This window comes from Lithobates pipiens, unplaced genomic scaffold, assembly GCF_037356315.1.
Source record: "Lithobates pipiens isolate NorthernLeopardFrog02 unplaced genomic scaffold, aLitPip1_a1.2 Scaffold_13, whole genome shotgun sequence".
NCBI lineage: Eukaryota > Metazoa > Chordata > Amphibia > Anura > Ranidae > Lithobates > Lithobates pipiens.
Genome location: NW_027507718.1, coordinates 403,558,938 through 403,583,255, shown reverse-complemented (window position 1 = coordinate 403,583,255; position 24,318 = coordinate 403,558,938). Strand labels below are relative to the sequence as shown.

The following is a 24,318-nucleotide window of genomic DNA, read 5'->3' as shown; positions in this document are numbered from 1 at the left end:
GTTATGTAAAACACAGAACTTTCCAGTTCTGCCCAAGTGGCGGTCCCTTAGGTAACAACCCCACAGCCTGCCATGCTGTCATCAGTTTTATTTTGTCTAGTGAAGGAGAAGGACCTAGGAACCCTGGTGGGGGGTCTGTCTTTTTTTCTGCAGAAGCTTGGCTTTTTGCACAAGATGAAAGATCCTGTGATCTGCTATCAACAGCCAGCTGGGTGACAGGCTGGATACCCTTATCCTTGTAGTCTCCCCACCCTGGCCATTGAGCGTGTGCAGGTCGCAGCTCCAGAGGTGGTCGTGAGCTTTTATGCTTTTATGCTCCGGGGTGCACATATGACTGGGCTACTGATGTCTGTGTCACAGTGTGCCGAGGCCAACAGCCACCCTGTACTGATCAGAGAGTGGATCTGTGATGGAATGTCTCCAAGCTCTTCAGGACTGGTAAGTACAGCTCTCCCTGCCTTGGTGGGGCTGAGTAGCTGGGCATTCCCTGGGAGGTCGATTCGGAGGTCCTTCACCTCCCTGTCTTTTTTCCCTGTTCCTATCTTCCCTCCCCCCTCCCTGTGGGGGATGCTGCATGTGGCTGCTGAGCGGTGTGTGTGTGTCTGTACAGGGGCTCTCCGTGGGGGGCTCTCACCTGTGGGGGGGCTGCGCTGGCTGGCTGTGTCCTGAGTCCTGTTTCTCATGTCCCTGGAGGTGCCTGTGTCCCTTGCAGCGCTGATCACCGCCATTTTTTCAGCTCTGTCCCTCAGGGTTTCAGCATCAGCGGCCATCTTAGGTGTGGGCAAGGGAAAGCATGCTCTCCTGGGCTTCGGTGGCCATTTTCTCTGTGATTAATCCTTATACTGGACACCGGCAGCCATTTTTTAGAAGCCACGTTTTTCAGCTTTCTCTAGCGGCAGCATGTGCTCTGGTGGCCATTTTCGCACTGTTTTATGCCATACTGGACGCTGGGTGGCCATTTCCTTTGAGCCTGAGCACATTGCAGAGCGGTTTCAGTGCCATTAGCAGCAGCATTCACTGACACAGAGCGGATTCCTCTGCACCTGGGAGCCAACAGAGACCACAGGCACTACTTGCTGGATAGCACAGAACCTTTCAGGGTGGTGAGTCCTGCGGGAAAGAGCCCCTCAGCCAGCAGCAGTAAGGAGGGTGGGACTGTCACTGTCCTAAGCCCACTTCAGGTGGCAGACAGGGTAGGGTCAGCATGGCTTCAGAAACTGGTGTTTCTTCCCTCAAAATCCTGGTAATTGCAACCGGTTTGCCTGCGGAATGCGCAGTGCCTTTGAACACCTTGTCGGTGCTCCTCAATTCATTCGTTGCCAAGATGGAGGCGGTGCGTGGGCGCAAAGGTGCTGAAAACCGGCCCCTGCCCCCCGTCCCCCCCGTCCTCTGGGGAGAGCTCTGACGCAGACTCGGGCCCTGCTGAGGCTGGGGACTCCTGCTCTGTCGTTTCAGATGGCGCTGACCAGGACCTTTCGGACAGTGAGGATGAGTGCCCGTCCGGGTCCGTGCGTGACAAAGCGCTTGTTGGAGCACTTATCACAGCTGTGCGTGATACCCTGAAGAGGAGCCAGCAGATCCCTCTGCTGATGTAGCGGTCCCTTTTGGGTCCCGTAAGCCAGTACGTTCACCTAAGGTCACAAGTTCATTTACAAGGAATGGGGTTGCCCGCAATGGACCTTTTCGGTCCCCAAATACATGGCGGTGCGTTACCCTTTTGAGGAGAGCCTTCTCAAAAAGTGGTCGGCTCCTCCAGTTGTGGACCCCCCCCAGTATCTAGGTTAAATAAAATAACCGCGATCCCGGTAGAATGGACTCCTGCATTTAAGGATCCCACAGACAGGAAGGCAGAGGCAGTGGCTCGTTCCTTGTTTACGGTTGTGGGGTCAGCCGTGCGACCAGTACTGGCATCCGCATTTGTGTCGCAGACACTAACTGAGTGGGCAAAACTGTTGCACCGCGAATTGGGAGAACAGCAGGCTTCTCCTGTGTGCGTGGAACTAGCAGAACAACTAGTGCAAGGCCTTAAGTACGTCTGTGACGCGGCCCTGGATACTCTTCCCCTGTTGTCCAGGGCTTCAGTGTCAGATTTGGTTAAAACGCTGGTCTGCTGACCAGGCATCCAAGAAAGCCCTGACCGATCTTCCCTTCCTTGGCGACTGGCTCTTTGGAGCCTCTTTGGATGACATTATTAAAAATGCCACAGGTGGTAAGAGTACACTACTCCCACAGGCCAGGAAGGCTAAGGAGCCACGCCGTAGGCAAGGGCCCTCATTTTTCGCTCACAAACGGCTTTTCTGTCCGCCCAGAGCTTCGGCAAAACATCCCCAGCCCGACAGGGCGACCACAGAAGGACAGAAACGTCCCTGGAACCGCAAGCCTAACAAGCCTGCGAACAAAAGTGCTACCTCATGAAGGTTTGCCTCCACCCATGACTCGGGAGTTTGCAGCCCGGAGCGACGAAACGTACGTCGGAGCGGTACCTGGTCGCGCTTTTCGACGCCACTTCCGGCCCTCTGGTTTTGTCGGTCTGAAGGCATGGAACGCACGCCAATAGCGAATGCGGAAGGACTGTTTCGTCCGGTCGGAGAGTGAGTTTTTCGGTCAAGGCGAACAGCCCCAGTGCCGGGTCAGGCACACAACCACGTAAGGAGCCATTTGGCTGTCTGTTTTTACATACTTTTTTATTAGAGTCAGTATTACGCTATGGATCCTTTTGTATTATTCTTTCATATCTACCGCCTGAGTCTGTGAAGGGGACGTATCATCCATTGTCATTTCCATCATTATCCATATGAGCAGGCATTACCTGTATAGGTGCTGTTTGACTTACTTTTTAATTAAAGTGGTCAAACGAATCTGGTAAGCAGTTTGGACTTACATCTTCACAACTGGTGTATTGCTGCGTGTTTGGTGGAGGGAGTCGCAAGCCTTTCCGATTTACCACTATATCACGATTATATTATTTATTTCTACACTTGGATCTGCAGAATTTTTCTATGTAGAGACACATTATTGGGACTTTATCTTATGATTGGTGGCTCATCAATCTTTCAGTTTATTTTATTTATTGTTATTATATTTTTTTCTATATGGTGATTAGATTATTGTAATTATTTTTTACCAATGTCACTTTGTTATTGATATTGGTTGATTAATTTTTCACATATAGAATATTCTAGAGCGCCCCTTATTATTCAGGCTACTGTGCCTGCGATGGGCCACACCAGACGTGGATCTCCTAGCCTCCCGTCTCAATCAGAAGGTGCCGAGATACGTTTCCAGGACAAGAGATCCATGGGCAGATGCGTCAGCCGCGTTGGTGGCTTAGTGGGATCAGTACTAGCTGATCTACACCTTTCCTCCACTAAAACTGTTACCACGTCTGCTTCGCAGAGTGTAAGTCGAGGGGATCCCAGTAATTCTGGATGCCCCAGATTGGCCTCAGTGTCCTTGGTACCCAGACCTAGTGCGCCTGGTGGCAGACGCCCCGTGGTGACTGCCGTTGCGAGAGGACCTTCTGTCTCAAGGTCCAATTCTCCATCCTGCTTTACCATCGCTGACTTTAACGGCATGGCTATTGAGAGCCAGGTGTTGAGGAACCGGGGTTTGTCGGACTCAGTGATCCCTACTATGCTGAGAGCACGGAATTCTTCTTCTCAGAAGATATATCATTGTACCTGGAAGGCCTACATCTCCATGTGTGAGGAGAAAGGATGGCATCCGCGCTCCTTTTCTATATCCAGGATCCTGCTGTTTCTTCAGCAAGGGGTGGACCAGAAATTGGCGTTAAGCACCATTAAAGGACAAATATCAGCCTTGGCTGTCTTTTTTTCAATGACCTTTGGCATCTTGGTCACTAGTGAGTACGTTTGTTCAGGGGGTGCGACATGTAGTCCCTCCGGTGCGTCCACCGTTACCCCCGTGGGATCTGAATCTGTTGTTATCGGCGCTTCAAAAACTGCCATTTGAAATTATCAGGGAGATTCCCCTGTTGTGTAGTACAAGGCTACGCCTTGAAGGGGCAGGTGCCCCCCTTTCCGGTCACGGCCCACTCCACAAGGGCAATCGGAACGTCTTGGGCCTTCTGACACCAAGCGTCTGTCGCTCAAGTGTGTAAAGCAGCGACCTGGTCGTTTACCAAGTTCTACAAGGTAGAGGTCAGTGCATCAGCTGATGCCTGTTTTTGCCGCAAAGTTTTGCAGGCGGCTGTACAGTTGCAATTGTGTATGATATAATTCAATTTTTTCCATTTTTTTGGGATAAAAATGCAGTACCTTTGAGTTAATGTGCTGTTGCATTAATTTCCGCAGTTTGTGGTGCGGTTGTGGGTAGTCCCTTTTGTTGAGGGTACCCTGGTTTTGTGGTGTTTTTTTCCACGCACTGTTGTTTTTGTGGGTAAAGTTACACTAGTTCCCACTTGCCATGGTGGATGAAGTTTTATGCTGTTTTCCCACCCCTCGTTTGGCACTGCTTGGGGACGTCCCAATGGCTAAGAGAGGAGCTGTGTCGGTCGGTGAATATAAGAGAAAATAGGATTTTTTGTAAATCCTTTTCTCTGTAATTCTCCGACGACACAGCACCCGCCCCTTCTGTTTTTCCTTACGTTATACTGCTTGTTGACATACTGATGACTGCATGGCAGGCTGCGGGGTTGCTACCTAATGGACCGCCCTTTGGGCGAAACTGGAGTATTCTCCTAAAGGTGGCGTAACAACCCAATGGCTAAGAGAGGAGCTGTGTCGGTCGGTGAATTACAGAGAAAATTATTTTACGGTGAGTACAAAAAATCCTATTTTTATTACGTTTTATTTGCTGAGCATTTCTATGTGTTTGGTGAGTTATTCAAACAAAAAGGGGGTTCGATGGAGCACTTTGGGTGACTTTTGAAGAGCGAGATGTGCACGTGGGATTTTATTTGACATTAAGCTTCATACACACGATTGGATTTTTGGCAGGAAATTGTGTGATGACAGACTATTTGCCTAAAATCCCACCGTTAGTACGTCTTTCAGACAATTGTGCAACTTTCGACCAACAAATGTTGGTTAGCAGGCTAGTACATTTTCAGCGTACAACGGTCTGTTGTTAGATATCGTGTGTACACAAATCCGTCACACAAAAGTCCAAAGTACAAACACGCATGCTCGGAATCAATGCTCACCAAACACAACATTAGCAGAAGGTGCCCAAAGGGTGGCACTCAAGAGCTGAAATTCCACGTAGTATGTCACTGCGTTCATGTTTGTTGATTGACAATTGTGTGCCATTAGTAGGCAAGACAATATCCAGGCACACGCTCTTTGGACAAAAGTCTGGCGCTTTGCTGAAAATCCAATTGTGTGTACAAGGCTTAACTTCACCACTCTTCATTTCTTGTTTGGCACTTAGCATATAGAGAAACCTTGATATACAGTACCTCTGAAACCTATGAACTTTAACCACTTGCCGACCAGCCCCCGTCTTTATACTGCAGCAGCTCAGCATGATCCCGCGTGTCACGGTACTACTTACAGCGAACCATCAGGCGAGCAGGTGACACGGGATCCCCCAGGGCGTGGAATCTAAGAGTCAGCCGGTGTTCCGCCAGTGACCCTCTCACGAAGGTTTGGACTTCGTGAGAGGTCACGACCCCCGGGTTCACCCTGCTCGCTAGGAAGGTACCAAGAGACACTGTAGACAAGGATGGATGGATGAAGCAAGGAAAGCCAGGTAGTGAGCCAAGGTCAGGGCGGGCTGCAGAGAACGTAATCAGAACAAGCCGGGTCGGTACACAGAATATCAGATCACGAGAAGTCAGGTAAAACAGGTTACACAGGGGAGCTTCAGGAACAAACGATGCTCAAGCAACCAGTAGCAGGTTTGAAAGGGATTTAAATAGAGAAACACATAAGGGCTGGACAGGAAGTAGCAGGAAGGAATCATATATTAGGCAACAGGTGAAGGGCGTCGACACCCATAGCTGGAGAGTGCACAGAGCTGAACACCAGACAGTGGACAACAGATGCGGACAACAGATGCCAGCCAACCCACTGCAGTAAAGGTGAGACACAGATCAGCTCCGCAGCTCTTACGAGGCCTCCCTACACATCTGGGGGCTGGCTTGGAGGGAAATTTCTGATGGAAACTGGTCGTGGGGCACAGACATCAGTGGCAGGGACCCAAGACCTCTCCTCTGGGTCATAGCCCTTTCAATCAATGAGATAGAATAACTTCCCCTGGGAGTACTTGGAGTCCAATATTACTTTAATCTCATACTGATCTGAGGTATCAGCCACAGGAGCAGGGTGAGAAGAAGGGCGAGAGAAGCGATTGAGGACCAGTGGTTTGAGCAGGGAGACATGGAAGGTGTTGGGTATCCTGAGATGAGAGGGTAGCCGGAGCTTGAAAGCCACTGGATTGATCTGGTGGAGAATAGGAAATGGACCAATGAAGCGAGGGGCAAATTTCATCGAGGGTACCCAGAGTCGGATGTGCTTGGTAGAGAGCCAAACTCTATCGCCAGGCAGGAACTTAGGAGCTGGACGGCGATGGCGATCTGCCGCCATTTTATGCCTGGAAGCAGCTAGATGAAGATTCCCAGAGACTTCTTTCCAGATAGAGTTGAAGGACCTTTGGGTCTCGGCTGCTGCTGGTACCACAGGAGAAATGGGAACAGGAAAGGGAACAGATGGATGCTGCCCATAAACTGTGACGAAAGGGGATTTCCCAGAACTGGCATTGGCGTGATGGTTTAAGGCAAACTCTGCCCAGGGCAAAAGGTCCACCCAGTCATCTTGGTGAGCAGAAATGAAGGCACGGAGAAAACGCTCAACATTTTGATTGACACGTTCCGGTTGCCCATTGGACTGGGGATGAAAGGCAGATGAAAAATCCAATTTTTACTACCAAAAATATGTAGAAAAATACATATCGGACTAAACTGAAAAAAAAATTGGGATATTTATTATAGCAAAAAGTACAAAAATGTTGTGTTTTGTTTCAAAATTGTTGCTATATTTTTTTGTTTATAGAGCAAAAAATAAAAACCACAGAGGTGATCAAATACCACCAAAAGAAAGCTCTACTAATGGAAAAAAAGGACGTCAATTTTATTTGGGTACAACATCGCATGACCGCGCAATTGTCAGTTAAGGCAACACAGTACTGTATAGCAAAAAAAATGGCCTGGTTATTGCGCAGCTAAATCTTCCGGGGCTGAAGTGGTTAAAGATTTCTTGTTTTATTAAGATTAAAATACAATATGGATTGTTTAGCAATTGTATATGCTATATTCTTTTTTTTTTCTGTATTTATTCCATGAAAGTGTTTCCCTTGCCTGATTAAAATCCCCAGCATTAATAATAACTCAATCAGGATAATCCTGTGTTTGTTTGTGGTGTTACATAAGTGGTCAAGAGCTGCGCTAGAATTAGCGTCTGGGGGTGTTTATTTAGAGCTGTTACAATTACTACTGTCAAAACTCTCAGCAAATAGAATGATCTACACTACAATGTTCTACTGACAGAGATTCTAGATAAGCAAAAAAATTTTTACATTTTACTATCCATATGTCGGTCATTTAACATACAAATACAACCCCACCCCTCCACTCTTTCCAGAGTCTTTGTTTCTTTCCTGTAATTGTTCCCTCTAATGTAACTTTCTATTGTTGGTTACCTTTTGCCCACATTGTACCAACTCTTTTGGTTCATCAGGAAACCTGCAATATAGTATGAATTCTGTTGAAGGTTCTCATTTTCCCTGGAGCCACAGAAAGTGAAGGAGTGTGCCAGGCTGGCATACATTAAACTATTGGCATTTTTGGATAACAGTTCAAAAACAACATTTCAAGGGGCATCCACACTTTTTTTTTTATATAAATTTATTGAAAGTTTTTAAAGTGCATGTGCAAAGCTTGGTCAAACAGCATGGTCAAACAAACTAGCAGAAAACATTGTTAAATGCGACTAGTACAGCATAGTCCTCATAATAAATTGAAATAAGGCTATAAAAGAAATTCCAGTAAAGAGACCAGAGCCATCTCCAGGGTATAAAGAGCAAAAGCATCTGTTTCAATAGATCAGTCAAATTAACCACAATGTATTGTGAAACGCAACCGTAAGTAGTGCAAAAGGATTAATCCTAGACAGTAGAGGCAGAGTTAATCCAACCACTCTTATTAAACTTGGAAGTTACACCTCAATTTGAGTATTTGGCTCCATAAATAGGAAGAGCTCTATTCACCAAGACCTACCAGGCTGCAAGAGTAGGCTCAAATGCCTTCTTCCAGGACAGGATAATGAGTTTCCTTGTGTAGTAGAGTAAGCCCTTGTATACACAGTCGGACATTCCGACAACAAAATCCGTCGGTTTTGGTGTTTGTCCGTGGTGTTGCATACACACGGTAGGACAAAGTTGTCGGAAAATCCAATCATTCAGAATGTGATGACGTTTGTTCGTTACGACGGGACTACGTTCAGGCTAGTAGCCAATAGCTTTGGTCTCGTAATTTGATCTGAGCATGCGTGGCACTTTGTCCGATCGGAATTCTCTACAAATGATCGGACAAAATGTGATCGGATTATGTTGTCGGGAAAATTTTATATCCAACTCTCAAACTTTGTTGGTCGGACATTCCAATGGAAAAAGTCCGATGGAGCCCATACACAGTCGGATTATCCGACAACATAGTCCGATCGGACATGTTCCGTTGGAATTTCCTACCGTGTGTACAAGGGCTTACAGTGTAAGCAAAGTACAAATGATTATAGTAGATGCCATAGTGTCTACCAAGCTTAAGAGATATACCCCAATAGAGAGAGGAAGAGAAATAGTAGTATTTGACCGTATATAGGCCAGTACATCGACCCAATACTGCTGGATAATTGGGCAGTCCCAGAAAATGTGAATGAGATTAGCATTGGCATGAGAACAATGCCAACGGGAGGAGGATCGATCCCGGTAAATTCTGGCCAGTTTAGCCGTGGTCAGGAAGACTGCAGAAATTTATAATAGATAAATTGGTCTCTAGCTGATACTAAACAAGTAAAGTGGGTTTCCCATAATTCATCCCAATCATCAACAGTTAATTCAGGGACATCAGCCACCCATGTTGCTCAGTGCTGCCCATACCTGCAGCAGCCTACCTGGGAATAATTGTTTTTTTATCGTAGACAATGGCTTAGTAAGGCTATCATCCCTCAACATTTGTTCAAGATTGGTTGGCTGAAAGGAGACCAACCTGAAATGAGATAACAAAAGAAGTGAGAGGGAGCTGGTATAAGGATTTCAACGCAAAACAAAGGACGTAAAAGCACCATTGCACTAAAAAAAAAAGAAAAAAAAAAAAAAGAAAGGAAAGAAATTGCGCTGTCTAATAATATACTAAAAACCATATCCACTTTCAGTGTTGAATGATCTACATACACACAACATCTTCCAGCGTCTTAATACAAAACCTAGTCCATAAGATAGGAGCTAAATAATTGTAAAAATGGTGCAAGCTAGGGTTTGTTCACAGTGGAGAAAATTAGTGGGAGCCACCAAACACCATCCCATAAACCACTTTCCAAGCTCTAATAAGAGATCTCATGGAGCAGGTCTGAGTTTGTGGAGACTTCAGGCTCCTATATACCAGATTTGTCTGGTCTTCATAGGAACCATGCCGATTCATCAAAAGGAGTGGTTAGCCATCGATGGGTGAAAACCAGTTGACCAGCTAGAAAGTATTTATGAAAATTAGGTACTGCCAGACTTCCTATCTTCCAAGGTTGCTGCAGGACTGCGAGTTTGATCCTGGGAGTACCCCTTTGCCAAAGAAAGTAAAATATCAACTTATTCATTGTTTTAAAAATAGTCTTTGGAATTCATACTGGGGAGTTGCAGAGAACATAAAGAAAATGGGGAAGAATTTTCATTTTGATAAAGTTGATTTTCCCAATTAGCAAGAGTGGAAGACTGCTCCAGGCATTTCGTTTAGAAAAGAGAGTAAGGGGGAAACATTCAAAGTAATAAAGTCAGAGACTAATCTGGTGAGGGTGATACCAAGGTACTTGATTTGAGTTATCCACTGAAGAGGGGCAATGGAGAGATTAGTTGTGTGTGTGTGTGGGGGGGAGGTTCAGTATTGCCAAGTGGGTAAATTTTTGATTTGTTCCAATTGATATGGAGGCTCGAGAAAGTAGCAAAGTTATCAAAAATAGACAGGGAAGCTGATAGAGATGACTTGGAATGATCAGGAAATAGAACCAGGTCATTGACATATAAATATATATTTCCTTCCACACCGTCCACCTAAATACGCTGAATTAAGGAGAATGTGTACAGTGCCAGGGCAATGAGTGCCATCATTAGGGAAAATAACCCTGGTGACAGGGGGCAGCCATGTCTGGTGCCCCTAGATACTTGAAAAAAATACTGTAAAAAATGCAGAGAGCATTGGGTGGGAGGGTGATAATATAAGTCCAATCTACTGAGGCAAAGGCTTTTTATAGCTCCAGACATGGCAGGACTCCTCTGTCAGACTCAACAGAACCCTACTGTGTGTATATAAAAAAAAAAAAAAAAAAAAAAAAAGGTTAAGTTCTTTGTCTTTTTGGAGCATAAAGCCCAGTTGATCCAAAAATACTAAAAGGTGGAGGACAGCAATGAGTCTAGTAGCCAACATTTTGGTGAGGACTTTAAGATCCATGTTGAGAAGGGCTATAGGCCTAAAAGAATTACAAAGCAGGGGATTCTCATCTGGCTTGGCAAGCAGTACCACATGGCCTCATAGAAGGATAGGGGCAATATGCTATGTTCTAGGCACTTCAAGTAAAGGTAAATCGCCATTTACATACACATGCACACCTTGTTCATTCATTTGCACTTGTGGGTGTGCACAGGGAGCTTTCAATTTGTATCTATTATTTTTTAAGTTAATTTATTTTCTACTATTTGTTTAGTTTTTTTAATGATTTTTTTTTTTTTTTCATTTAACTTTATTGCATTGAAATGAATGGACTGTGAATTGTCATGCAACTCAGTGTGTCCTAAGTCACATGACAAGTCGCACAAGTGGGAACGGATGAAATAATCCATACACATCTATTACTTAATGACTCTGTAATCTGTGTTTCATTAAATCATTTCTTGCTCTAAGTAATTAAGTAGGACCATGAAGAATGAAAGTAACCACCCTCTAACAGGGGGTCGGATCAGAGAAGCAAAGAAAGGCATTTGGAGGAGGTGGAGAGAAATAAAGGTAAATTTTTAAGCTAAGAATGCATAATTGCTTTCTCTTTCTCATCCCCTGGTCCTTGTATGGACGATCCGTCCCACGGAACCACTGCTCTTCTCTGGTTGTGTTGCCTCCCCTCTTTCCATGACTCTTAAAACTTGTCAAAAGGGCGTGTGCCAGGATATTGTCTTGCATATTAACGGTACACAATTGTCATGCCACAAACATGAACGTAGTGATGTACTACGAGGAATTTCAGCTCTTGAGCGCCACCCTATGGGCCCTTTCTTGTAATTTTGTGTTTGATTCCGAGCATACATGTTTGTACTTTAGACTTTCAGCATGGCACATGTGTCAACTTTCCCTGTCGGCGGACAGGAGATTTGAGCCATTATCGAACACCACCATTCCTGGCTCCAGCTGGCATGGTTTGAACCACCTCTCGGCCTATCCCTGCAGAGCTGCAAGAACCTCTGCTCCAGTGTGGTTCCCATCCCCTGAAGACATTAGCTGAAGCACTGCATGGCACATTTTAGCCTGACTCATGGAATAGCCCTTTGAACGCTTAGGGGGTACCTGATGTTCATAGGACAATTCGGCAGAGGAGGGCATGGAGGTGGCAGAGCAGGAGGTGCAAGGGGTAGAACTCACAGTTCTGGCATCGTCACCACCAGTTGTATGGAGATGTGGGGGCACAACAAGCTGCAGCACTGAGCCCTGCATCCTTTCAAGTTGCAAGCACCGATACCGAGTGTGGTGTGAAAAAAATATATCGTCCCTGCCCATGCTTGCTGGACCACGTGTCAGCAGTAAGGTGGATTTTGCGGCTGACTGCCTGCCAGTACATTCCCTTCCATGTGATAGTGGAGAGATGGAACGGCCTTATGTCAAAAGTAGTAGCGACTGGGAACCTGTCATTGTGGTACAGCACATTGTGCGAATTTACGGAAAGGGGCAGAATTCACCAGGCTGAAAGGCAGAAGATGGAGAACCAACAGCTTTGACAAGCTTGCATTTAGATGCTGGGCATGTGGGTTATCAGGGACTGTATTTATTTTCCCGCTGCAGCAGATGGGGCAGAGACTTTTGCTGGCTACAGTCTATAGCTGGTGGCGTGCTGCTGGCAGATGTGCTGCTAGGACTTGGGACAATCTGTTATATGCCATGATCTCTGTCGGTGGAGGCTGCTGAGAGGTAATGACTCGGTATAGCAGGGGCAGACTGAAGTGGGTAAGGAGGAGGGATTTGTGCCCCTTTTGTGTGGCTTTTAGGTGCTCTTGCCAACGGTTGAATGTTAAATGCCTTGTTAAGCATGTGGTACCCAAATGGCTGGTGTTTTTGCCACGTTTGATGTGCCTGAGACACAGTATGCAGATAGCAACAATGCGATCTGCTGCAGATGTGCTGAAAAAGGCCCAGACAGCTGAGCTTTGGGGAGTGGGCTGGAGATAGCTGCAGAATGTGATGGAATAGGGTGGCTGCTCTCTACTCTTTCTTGACATTGGCCTCTTTGGGGTTGTGCCGCCTCACCTTCAGTTTCTTCCTCTGCTCTATCTGGCACCCAAGTTGCATCAGTGACCTCATCATCATCATCTCCATCTCCTCCATCATCATCATTACCACTGGTGACAACTTGGCAATACATTGTGGCTGGGGAAACATGAATGCCAGTTTGTCTACCAGTGTTCCTCCCTCTCTCTAGGCTCATGTTCCTGTCATCCTCAACCTCAGAACCAACATCTGAATCCAATAATGGCTGGGCATCATGGAGGACCAAGTGGCTGATGCTGTGGTCAAATAACTCAGCTGACTCCTCCATGGCTGATGTTGGGGCTATGACAGGAATAGATGTGGACAAGTAGGCAGGTTTATCCACTCTGGCAACTGCAGGGGACTGCATACTTGTCTCTGCTTGCGTGACAGAGGATGAGGAGGATGAGGAAGGTTTAGTAAGCCAGTCCACCACCTCCTCTGCATGCTGTTGCTGGATAGCTACTAAACTCACTAAACAGAGGAAATGATGCCCTGCCTGAGGACTGACCACCTTTGCCTGCAGACACCTTTGTTGCTGGCCCCCTTACAGTACCAAGGGAACGTCTGCCCCTCCTTGTTGTCCTCCCTGACATTATTGGGAGGGAGGTGGCGGTGTTTATAAGCAAATGTAAAGAAGAAGTGGAAATCTGTATGTAGATGCACTTTAATCAATGAATTTGAGTACTCACACTACACAGACACACCCCACAGATACACTATAATATACTGCAATATAATGTGCCAAACATACAGTGACACACAGAACTATATGGCATTAAACTTGCAGTAACGCACACAGAAATAAATGGCGTTAAACTTGCAGTAACGCACAAAACTATGTGGCGTTAAACTGGCAGTAACGCACACAAAACGATGTGGCATTAAACTGTCAGTAACGCACAAAACTATGTGGCGTTAAACTGGCAGTAACGCACACAAAACGATGTGGCATTAAACTGGCAGTAACGCACAAAAAACTATATGTCGTTAAACTGGCAGTAACGCACAAGAAACTATATGGCATTAAACTGGTAGTAATGCACACAGAACTATATGGTGTTAAACTGACAGTAACACACACAGAACTATATGGCGTTAAACTGGCAGTAACGCACACAGAAATGGCGTTAAAGTGGTGTTAAACTGGCAGTAACACACAAATAAACTATGCGGCATTAAACTGGCAGTAACACACAAAAAACTATATGGCGTTAAACTGCCAGTAACGCACAAAAAATGATAAGGCGTTGAACTGTCAGTAACGCACCAAAAATATATGCTGTTAAACTGGCAGTAACGCACACAGAAGTAAATGGCGTTAAGCTTGCAGTAACGAACAAAACTATATGGCGTTAAACTGGCAGTAACGCACAAAAACCTTTATGGTGTTAAACTGGCAGTAATGAACACAGAACTATATGGCGTTAAGCTGGCATTAACGCACACAGAAGTAAATGCCGTTAAACTGGCAGTAACACACACAGAAATAAATTACGTTAAACTTGCAGTAACGCGCAAAACTATATGGCGTTAAACTGTCAGTAACGCAATCAGCTGTCACTACATTGAAACTATCTGAGCTGTCCCTACTCTAGCTGCACACTATGCAAATCTGAATGATGGTCCTCCTAACTACATTCACACTATCCCTAGACTGACACTAAACTAATATTCTACAATGACAATTGAAGCAAAATAGCACAGTATAGCACACTAACTAACTAATAGCACTGAACAGAGCCCTGTTCTATCTCTCTCCACGCCAAAATCACACTGAAAATGGCTGCCATTGAAAGAATACTTTTATACTGTGGGCGGGAATGAACCATGATTGTATAAAGTCATGATGTCCAATCATGACACTGACAGTGCTCTGTGCCCTGATCAGCTGAAGCTGGCAGGGCTTGGAATGCACTGTTCAGCACCGCAGTGCATTGTGGTCGGTTTCAGGGGGCGAATGACCTGTTTGTTCAGATGTTTGCCGAAGTTTGAACAACAAAAGTTCGGCCCTAACTTATGCTGGGACCAAACCGTTCGCCCATCCCTAAAAGGAACAATTTAAAGGTTATAACGATAAACTTGTCAGACAAATTCTCCCTCTTACCTGTCAAATAAGGCCTGAGAGGACAGAAACTATTATCTACTGTATCCCAACAATCACCCAACTGTAAGAGGTACAAGATTGAGCCCACAAGCAAAGTAAACTGGAGCCTTTCCTCTGCAGTGCCCCCTAGTGGCAGAATGCATATTTCTCCTTTGAGCACTGCATTGAGAAGTACAGTGTTACTTGAACTGTATTCCAGGATTTGCTTGTTTTCAGCTGTGAGAACTTGCAATAAATGTATTTAGTAAAAATGTACATAAAGTCTCAGAAATCTTTTATTATATAGTTTGAACACTATGTCATAGATCTATAATTTCCACTGTAAAAGAACATATATTCCACACTTTTTTCTTTTTTCTCCAATTTGTTTGTGAACAAAAAATAAGCAGCTTTGGACAAAATGTGAAAAACTGTTTTCTTTTCCCAGTTTTTCAGATTTTTTGCAGGCCTTCCTAACCCTAGGTGGGGACACCCTTGCGTAGATTTTTTTTTTTTATAAGCTTACTGGAGTTCAGATTTAAAATGAAGCACCACAAGCCATATGCTTGTCCCCTGCCTGATTCTTGTAATCAATGACATGGACAACGCATAAAAAGTTGGCAGCATATGTTTAAATACATAATATGCATTCTTAGTAAAGTTCTTCCATTCTGTAAAAATAAATGGACGTAATTTGCACAGTGACATGAAAATGAAGATCTCATAAAGCAAATAGTGCTAATGAGTGTGATGATTTTTATAGCCTTGCATACTTAACACTTCAATATATCAGCCTGTGTTCATAGGAATTCTCTATTAAAAGCCTCCCCTGTATTAATCGTCTCCCACAGCCCTGCAGAGACTTACTAGGTCTTTTACTATTAATGGATTTTGGTTTCTTCACATATTGCTTTTGTTTCCAATTAACATAACTTGGGTTAAAGTGTTTTAAACATCAATTTTCAGTTTCAGGGTTTTATTGGCCATTGATTTTCATTTATGATTTATCAGTGGCAGTATACTGCTAGGGGTGAATAGGGTGTGTATAGGGCTTTTGTTGAGGTTATTAGGGTTATCTACTGCATTTTGCTCAAGTGATCCTGACACATAATGAATAGGCTTCATGTAGAATTATCCTAGAGAAGCTTATTGCTGCCATCTACAGTAAATCACTTACTGTAAATAATACAATACTCAGTCTCTTTCTGCATTATACTCTTCTCTCTCAATAATTGTGTTATAATGTATCATTCTCTAAAGCAAGGCTAACAGAATGTTAGTCCAATAATTGACACGTATAAAAAATGTGTACATAATAAGAAAAATATACATCTATTGCTATAAAAAGATGATATTGTCTACAAAAAAAAAAGCATTCTGCAAAATAAATAATAGCTGCATGGCAGGCAGTCACTTCTCTCTTTGCTACCTTGCAGATGTCTATGTCTCCAGCTGTGTGCTGTACTTATGTACACTGGCCACAATGCCATCCTGTGCCCTTTTAATGTGCCTGGGCTGTGTGAACCGGGTTGTCTTCTGTAACCCATGTTACATGTGTTTGTGCACTGCGGTGTCATTAACTGTTAACGGCATCCTCACACACCTACTGTGTGTAGTCTTGCGCTGCACTATCAAAAATACTGTATGATTGATTTTTGGTCTGTTGCAATGCATTGGGCAGCCCATTCAAATTAACGGGTGGGGTAACACGCACTTGTAAACTGACCCTGATTGTACATAGTGCTAACCTGCTGTCTACAGGAGACTGGACACTGCCAAATGAGCTGTAAGAATACACAGAAATAGGGGTAGAAAATGGTTGCACGGAGTGCTCATGCATAATATAATGTTATTGAATGTGAATAAACCAACTACAGCTTCCTCATCAAAAACGCCCCCCCCCCCCCAATATATATTAAAAGAGGGCAACATTGTCAACCTACCCCCAGCATTGCATACCAACACACATCAACCACACCAGCACTGGTACTATAGTAATGTGCAGTCTGAAAAAGTTACCTCTGCTCTAGAGCACAGGCTAGTAGTAATCCTCCAGAGTGGCACTGACAGCTGTATATAATATATGCTAGGCAATAAACATACAGCTGCTTCATAATCAAGCTATGATGACTGACTCCTAGGCTATGGACAGCAATAGACTCTGAATTAGGGTTGTCACAGTTTTTCCTGGCAAAACGCTTTAGGGGTGCGCGTCAATTTTTTTTGTAGTATACACTATATGATTGCAAAAGACTTGGGACACTTTGGGTGCCCCAAGGACAGTAGTAATGTATTGTGTGTAGCGCATCACAGCAAATGGTGGGCATGGCTAAATTGCATTAATAGTGTGAGGGGCTTAAAGGGGCTTGGTAAAGTAAAACAAAACCCATAAAATATGCTTAGATTAATAAAACACATGTCACTGATAAAATATGATCTTGGCATACTTTAAAAGTGGACAGTGTCAGTAGGGCAGTGGATGGTGTGTGGACAGTGTCAGTAGGGCAGTGGATGTTGTGTGGACAGTGTCAGTAGGACAGCGGATGGTGTGTGGACAGTGTCAGTAGGACAGTGGACGATGTGGATGGTGTGTGGGCATCAATAGGGCAGTGGATGGTGTGTGGGCAGTGTCAGTAGGGCAGTGGATGGTGTGTGGACAGTGTCAGTAGGACAGTAGACGATGTGGATGGTGTGTGAACAGTGTCAGTAGGACAGTGGACAATGTGGCTGGTGTGTGGACAATGTCAGTAGGACAGTGGATGATGTGGATGCGGTGTGGACAGTGTCAGTAGGGCAGTGAATGGTGTGTGGACAGTGTCAGTAGGACAGTGGATGATGTGGATGGTATGTGGACAGTGTTAGTATAGCAGTGGACATTTTCCTCCTGCGGGCTCTGAATGCCGACGGGAAAGAGAGGAGGAGAAGCTAGATTTCAGCGGCCACAAGAGGAAAATACAGCCAAATCGGTTCTAGTAAATGCCAGCCCTGACGCCCCCCCCCCATCCAGGTGTGACAGGGAGGGCACACAGGCCCCCTGGGGCATGGGGAGCCACAGTCTGTTCTGAATAATTTGTCTGGGTTTCAAACAAACTGAAACCTGGACACATGATTGAAAGCCCGGACTTCCAAGTGAATCCCAGACACATGGCAACCCCTGAAGCATCCAAAAAAGTAATGCACATGACAGAGGCAAATAGCTTATAACAGCTCTGACAGCAATGTGAGTTCAGATCAGCAAGGCATAGCACTCCAATAAGCAGAAACAGACAAAGGTAAACAAGAAGGAACACACAAAGCCACTAGAGCAGGCAGGCAGAGGCAGAATGGCAAGGCAAATACAGGAGCATTGCACAGACACTAAAGACTGCACAGTGTTGTTTCCCACACGCCTCCGTTTTTTTGCTAGTGTCCTAGGAGAATGGACATCTTTTGCTTTTGCCTAGATTATTATTTTTTTTCTAGGAAGGTGCTCCTCTAGGCATCCTTGATTCAATGTACTGAGTTAGTAACAGAGTGCTTCACAGGTCCAGGGCAGTTGTCCACCCGTTCAAGGGAACCCAGCCAATGAAAATTCCTTTGGAATTATGCCCACCAGGAGGGTGAAGACTACTGGATGGGCAGGTTCCCTGGATCTTGCATATCTACCTGATGCAATGTCCAGTGGCAAGTGAGGGAGCTACAACATAATTTTGAATTTTGGTGCCCTTTTACTGGTTTACTGTCTGTGCGTACCTACTGAACCTGCATAACCTACTTTTGGTTGTTTGTGCTGCACATTCATGTGCCATTTTGGACTACACACATGAACCGGCTCACTCTCACCCACTATCTGCTTAGTTACTCCAGTACTCTCTTCCTCCATCACATGATTGGGCTTCCTGCTGCCTACAGTGACGAGTCACAGATGGCATTACCCTTCCAGCTTTGGCAGTGGGACTTTGAATGAGGCAATTGACTTGTGGAGGTAGAGTGGTTGGTAAACATTATTCTTGACAATAGTATGAAACAATTAAAAAAGTAATTTCATATATATATATATATATATATATATATATATATACGTACACATGCATACACGGCTGCATGGACATAATGGATACATCGATATGTCAGCTTGGCGGCACATGAGAAGTAACTTATATTGATAAAATGGTATAAATACATGCATACATGTCATAGAAACAGCATTTGACAATAATATGAATGATATCACTCTTGAGCATGTTTTATTGAAAATATAGATATTTCCTATTAACAGGCATTGGTACACCATATGCATCAGAGCTGCTGTAAAAACAGAGGAAGCTACACATACACATTAATAATTACATAGTACTCAATGAATTTTGAATGTATAAAAAGTATATATGGGCCAGTGAATAGGTAATGAGCCAGACTTGACTGAGCACCCCATGTGAACTCAATGCGTTTCATGGCTATATGCCATTCATCAGGAGTTGGGTACAGAGATAAACTGTAAATACAAATGGATATGTAGTATTAGTTTAATCTATTCTACCCCTAAGGGGAGAGAAGACCTCATGGGGAGAAAGGGGTCTATACTCACAGGTCGGCTAAAACACTGTGCTTGGCTAGCATCGAGGAAGATGGAACCCCAAACTGGTTGTCTGTTCTGGAGCTGCGGCAAGGTACCCCACCCTGGCCAAATAAAACCCATCCAAATTAGTAATAATATATGAATAAATAAATGTAAAATACAGTGCCTTGCGAAAGTATTCGGCCCCCTTGAACTTTTCAACCTTTTGCCACATTTCAGGCTTCAAACATAAAGATATAAAATTTTTATTTTTTGTGAAGAATCACCAACAAGTGGGACACAATTGTGAAGTGGAACAAAATCTATTGGATTTTTGAAACTTTTTTTAACTAATAAAAAAATGAAAAGTGGGGCGTGCAAAATTATTCGGCCCCCTTGCGTTAATAATTTGTAGAGCCACCTTTTGCTGCGATTACAGCTGCAAGTCGCTTGGGGTATGTCTCTATCAGTTTTTCACATCGAGAGACTAAAATTCTTGCCCATTCTTCCTTGCAAAACAGCTCGAGCTCAGTGAGGTTGGATGGAGAGCGTTTGTGAACAGCAGTTTTCAGCTCTTTCCACAGATTCTCAATTGGATTCAGGTCTGGACTTTGACTTGGCCATTCTAACACCTGTAAACGTTTATTTGTGAACCATTCCTTTGTAGATTTTGCTGTATGTTTGGGATCATTGTCTTGTTGGAAGATAAATCTCTGTCCCAGTTTCAGGTCTTTTGCAGACTCCAACAGGTTTTCATCCAGAATGGTCCTGTATTTGGCTGCATCCATCTTCCCCTCAATTTTAACCATCTTCCCTGTCCCTGCTGAAGAAAAGCAGGCCCAAACCATGATGCTGCCACCACCATGTTTGACAGTGGGGATGGTGTGTTGAGGGTGATGAGCTGTGTTGCTTTTAGGCCAAACATATCGTTTTGCATTGTGGACAAAAAGTTGTATTTTGGTTTCATCTGACCAGAGCACCTTCTTGGCTTGTGGCAAACTTTAGACAAGACTTTTTATGGATATCTTTGAGAAATGGCTTTCTTCTTGCCACTCTTCCATAAAGGCCAGATTTGTGCAGTGTACGACTGATTCTTGTCCTATGGACAGACTCTCCCACCTCAGCTGTAGTTCTCTGCAGTTCATCCAGAGTGATCATGGGCCTCTTGGCTGCATCTCTTATCAGTCTTCTCCTTGTCTGAGCTGAAAGTTTAGAGGGACGGCCAGGTCTTGGTAGATTTGCAGTGGTCTGATACTCCTTCCATTTCAAAATGATTGCTTGCACAGTGCTCCTTGGGATGTTTAAAGCTTGGGAAATCTTTTTGTATCCAAATCCGGCTTTAAACTTCTCCACAACAGTATTACGGACCTGCCTGATGTGTTCCTTGGTCTTCAAGATGCTCTTTGCGCTTTCAACAGAACCCTGAGACTATCACAGAGCAGGTGCATTTATACAGAGACTTGATTACACACAGGTGGATTCTATTTATCACCATCAGTCATTTAGGACAACATTGGATCATTCAGAGATCCTCGCTGAACTTCTGGAGTGAGTTTGCTGCACTGAAAGTAAAGGGGACCGAATAATTTTGCACGCACCACTTTTCAGTTTTTTATTTGCTAAAAAAGTTTAAATTATCCAATGGATTTCGTTCCACTTCACAATTGTGTCCCACTTGTTGGTGATTCTTCACAAAAAATTAAAATTTTATATCTTTATGTTTGAAGCCTGAAATGTGGCAAAAGGTTGAAAAGTTCAAGGGGCCGAATACTTTCGCAAGGCACTGTAAATACACAAATAACTAAAAATCATCATAAATAAATATGTAATAATAAATAATAATTAACCCCTAACCTTAAAACAATTAAATTAATTATTATTATTAAACATATTAACATTATTAATAATAATAAACACCCAAACCCGAACCATTTTTTTATAATAATAATTTTTTTATTATTATTATTAATAATTATTTATTTTGTGCTAGAGTTTGGGTTTATTATTATTATTTTATTATTGTTATTATTATTTTTTTAAGAGTTAGGGGTTAATTATTTCTACATTTTTAAATTTTATAAATAATAATAAGACAATAAATAAAATATTAACACCTAACCTTAACTCTAACCCCTTACCCTAACAAAAAAATAAAAATAAATGAATAAAAATGATAAAAAAAGAAATAAAAGCTGATACAAAAGCTGAAAAACCTAGCAACAAATGATGGAACAGATGATAGTTTTCTCTATTGGCTAATAAAAAAACGCTAAAAAACGCTGTATAGAAATACGCATAAAAACGTGGCAAAAACGTGCATTAACCACTTGTCGACTGCGCCATAGCGGAATGACGGCTACAGTGCGGTCATCTAGTTCTGGGACACCGTCATATGATGGCATCCCATGATTGTGCCCACCGCATGGCCGCTGCTGGGTGTGGGTGGCGCACTCTGTGATTGTAATGTCCTCCGGACACTGCCGATCACAGACTGAGGTAAAGAGCCAATCAGCAGCTCTTTAACATGTGATCAGCTGTGTCCAATCACAGCAGAGGTAAACAGTAGGGGTTAACCGATTATCGAAGTAGCTAATTATCTGGGGCGAATATTCACATTTTTAAAATTATTGCCATCGGTCAGAAACATACCAGTATTACTGATATTGGTCAGAACTCCTCCCCCTGTACCCGTGCGGTGCTCGCTGCAGTCTCTGCCAGTCTCTGTCAGTGGTGTGGCAGGTAGCAGAGAATGACATCTCTCACTGCCCGCCTCACATCACCACTGTTCTGCCCCTACAGCAGGGCCTTGAAGGCCACTCTTGACAGAGCTGCAGCCGCCGGCGACCAGAGAGATAGTAACGTTATCTCTCACCACTTGTTTCGTTATCAGTCCTGAAAAAACAATATCGGTCAACCCCTAGTAAACAGGTGCCGGTTATCAGCACTCCTTTCCTCATGCCCACAGCATGAGGAGAGGACAAGAGAGCCGATAACCAGCTTCTCCAAAAGGGACATCTACACTGATAATCAGGGCACTAATTATTGTCCTGATTATCAGTGCAGTGCCAATCAGTGCCCATCAGTGTTGCCTATTAGTGCCACTACCTGTGCCTATCAGTGCAGCCTCATCAGAGCCCTTTAGTGCCTCCTCATCAGTGCACATCAGTAAAGGAGAAAAACTACCTGTTTGCAAAATTATATAACAAACTATGGAAGCTTTTTTGTTTTCCAAACTTTTCTGTCTTTTTTCATTTATTTAGCAAAAAATAAAAAACTCAGTGGTAATTAAATGCCACCAGAAGAAAGCTCTATCTGTTTAAATATTTTTTATAAAAATGTTGTTTTGGGTGCAGTGTTGCATGACTGCGCAATTGTCATTCAAACTGCGACAGCGCTGAAAGCTGAAAATGGGCCTGGGAAGGAAGAGGGTAAAAGTGCTCAGTAGGCAAGTGGTTTAAAACACTTGAAAAAATTCTCAAAGACGCTACGCTCAGATGTAAATGCAGTCTTATGCCCTGTACACACGAAAATGTGCGATCGGATCGTGTTGTCGGAAAATCCGATTGTGTGTGGGCTCCATCGGACTTTTTCCGTTGGAATTTCCGACACACAAAGTTTGAGAGCAGGATCTAAAATTTTCCGTTAACAAAATCTGAACGTTTAAATTCCAATCGTGTGTAGACAATTCCAACGGACAAAGTGCCACGCATGCTCAGAATAAATTAAGAGACCACAGCTATTGGCTACTGCCCGTTTATAGTCCCGATGTACGTGTTGTATGTCACCTCAACTTTGTCCGAACATGTGTATGCAAGACAAGTTTGCCAAAAAAATCTGATGGATTTTGTTGTCGGAATGTCCGACCGTGTGTACAGGGCATTAGAAATGGTTGGGGCATGCTGTACAAAGAGCTCCCTCTTAAAAAGGGGTATGATACACCTTAAATTGTTGGGGTTCTGCACCTCTTATTCCAGACTTTCCCTCGAGAAAGAGGTGTGATACACACTGAAGTATTGGGGTTCTGGAGCTTTCATCCTTGACTATACTGCCACTGATTTTAATCTCTTTTGTGTTTATGCATATGCCCGGGCTGATGTCGAATATATGTTTTTTAATTAATTAATTTTGTTTTTTGTATATTTTTTATTGGTACATATGCATTTAAGATGTTATTGTTTTTATTCTCCGGAAAGTGACAGATTCCTACTAAACTTGCACTGCTCAGGACTTGGATTTTTTTCGACAATGGGGAAACTTTTATTAAATGTGCTGTACTTCTGTAAAGATTTTATTTAAAAAATATTTACAGCAAAAAAAGGGATGTACTGGAAATGGAGCGAGTACAAAGAAGGGAAACAAAGCTAATAGAGTCTGGAGGATATTAGTTATGAGGAAAGATTGCGAGCACTGAACTTATTCTCTCTGGAGAAGAGACGCTTGAGAGGGGATAAGATTTCAATAAACAAATACCATACTGGTGACCCCACAATAGGGGTAAAACTTTTTCGCAAAAGTGAGTTTAACAAGACTCGTGGCCACTCATTAAAGAAGAAAGAGGTTTAACCTTAATCTACGTAGAGGGTTCTTTACTGCAAGACCAGCAAGGATGTGGAATTCCCTTCCACAGGTGGTGGTCTCAGCGGGGTGCATTGATAGTTTCTAGAAACTATTAGATAAGCACCTGAACGACTGCAACATACAGGGATATGAAATGCAATACTGACATATAATAACACACATAGGTTGGACTCGATGGACTTGTGTCTTTTTTCAACCTCACCTACTATGTAACGATGTAATCTGGTAAAACGGTCTCTATAAGGAGCAGATGATTAGTTGTGGGTGCTGACATCTCATCTCAAGAACGTTGTCATTCTATGTACTGAGTGACAGGGGGTGCTCTTGTCTACTTGTTGGGAATTTACATTATGATGTGATTCTTTTCGGCAGTCAAGTATTTGAGTC

At 43.7% G+C, this 24,318-nt stretch overlaps 1 protein-coding gene across 1 annotated transcript in view; it reads left to right on the top strand.

The window, feature by feature from the left end:
• The window catches only part of TRMT9B (tRNA methyltransferase 9B (putative)), a 100,908-nt gene that overhangs the window by 67,863 nt on the left and 8,727 nt on the right, over positions 1–24,318 (top strand). The window lies entirely within an intron of this gene.